The sequence below is a fragment of the Halyomorpha halys genome, unplaced genomic scaffold (genome assembly GCF_000696795.3).
Source record: "Halyomorpha halys isolate HHAL.00 unplaced genomic scaffold, Hhal_1.1 Scaffold2417.1, whole genome shotgun sequence".
Classification (NCBI taxonomy): domain Eukaryota; kingdom Metazoa; phylum Arthropoda; class Insecta; order Hemiptera; family Pentatomidae; genus Halyomorpha; species Halyomorpha halys.
The window spans coordinates 16,406-17,771 of record NW_027108943.1 but is presented as its reverse complement, the minus strand read 5'-3'; the positions used below and the strand labels follow the sequence as shown (position 1 = coordinate 17,771).

General features: G+C 32.5%; 1 protein-coding gene across 1 annotated transcript in view; it reads right to left on the bottom strand.

Moving 5' to 3' along the window:
• The window catches only part of LOC106691501 (S-adenosyl-L-methionine-dependent tRNA 4-demethylwyosine synthase TYW1), a 17,373-nt gene that overhangs the window by 1,013 nt on the left and 14,994 nt on the right, over window positions 1-1,366 (bottom strand). The gene's annotated exons all lie outside the window — the stretch shown is intronic.

Sequence of the window (1,366 nt, the reverse complement as noted above, 5' to 3'; positions counted from 1 at the left end):
TAATTCAAGCATTAGCAATGAGGCGAATAAGATGGGTGCGCAAGGTTGTAGGGCCTAGTATCAAACGTATAACTAAAAATTTAGTGAACACTAATGCAATGTGGAAACATTCGAGAGGCAGAACAAAGTGAAAGAAGACTCTTCATCTAGATTAGGGGGATTAGAACAGGCATCGAACTTTATGGTTAAGATCTTTGTTTTGTTTTTTTTAACATTCTTATGTAACTGATTTAACTTTGTCTAATTCTGAATTTCAAAATAAGTCAAATTGACTATAATTTAATAAATAATTCTGACATAATTTGAGAGAAAAATAAATGTATTGGAAATATAGGCATTCAAACCGTTCTAAATAAGAAACCAGAAAGTTTAATAAATGATTTACAAGTTACAAATATATTATTTTACCATTAAAAAATAAAAATTGGGAATTTATGATTCCTATAAGATTGATTGATTCATGATTGGGAATTCCCTACATCTAGAGGAACATCCTTTCTCAAATATGGGTTCTGACTTTTACATAATTTTGAGGCCTATACTATTGCCAAAATTCCTTTTTTTTTGGGTGAGAAAGATTGTTTTCAATCTGATATTCTGATGACGAAAAAAACAAGAAAACAGAAATAAAAAGGAGGTTAGTTACTTATTATAATAACATATGTTCTATAATGGATTATAATCTACCTGTTAGAGCCAAAAGAAAGATTTATTTTCTTATAACCTTTCCAGTTGACTTTTAACCAAATGTATTTTTTGTCTTTTGTTGTTTTTGTAATTAAAACAGTTGTTTACAGTTAGTTGGTTAAAACACTTTATTGAGGCAGGTTTTCTATGTATAAGAGTGCTGTGGGTTCATGAAGATCTCGTTCCAAGCACAGTTCAGAATGAGGAACTATAAAACATCCAGACAAGCTGATGGGGACTCCTATGCAGTCTACTTCATGTTTTTTTGAGGTATTACATATGTTAATTTGTGAACTTTCACCCACTAAGTGGAGACTCGATTCCCCACCGGCCCTCTAACATTGTTTTATAGTCTACTGCAAATTTTATAAGGCACTAGATTTGTGGGTTGCTGGTGCTTTCAACCACCCACTGTTTCACTGCCATTGTTTAGCTTCCGAGTCTTTGGGGTAGAGTATTTAGAGCGACCATTACTCACCAAACTGTCACCAGACCTTCACTATTTGGACGACGGTGGCCATCTTGGTAGAGCTTCGGAGATTTATCTATTTTTTATTCGATAAGTGCATATCGACCAGCTTTTATTCCATCTTCTGTGAGTGACTTTCTTTTGTTATTGTATCAAATATCAAGTGTTTTGTTATCTATTCATTGCATAATAATATAGAGTTAATTATTT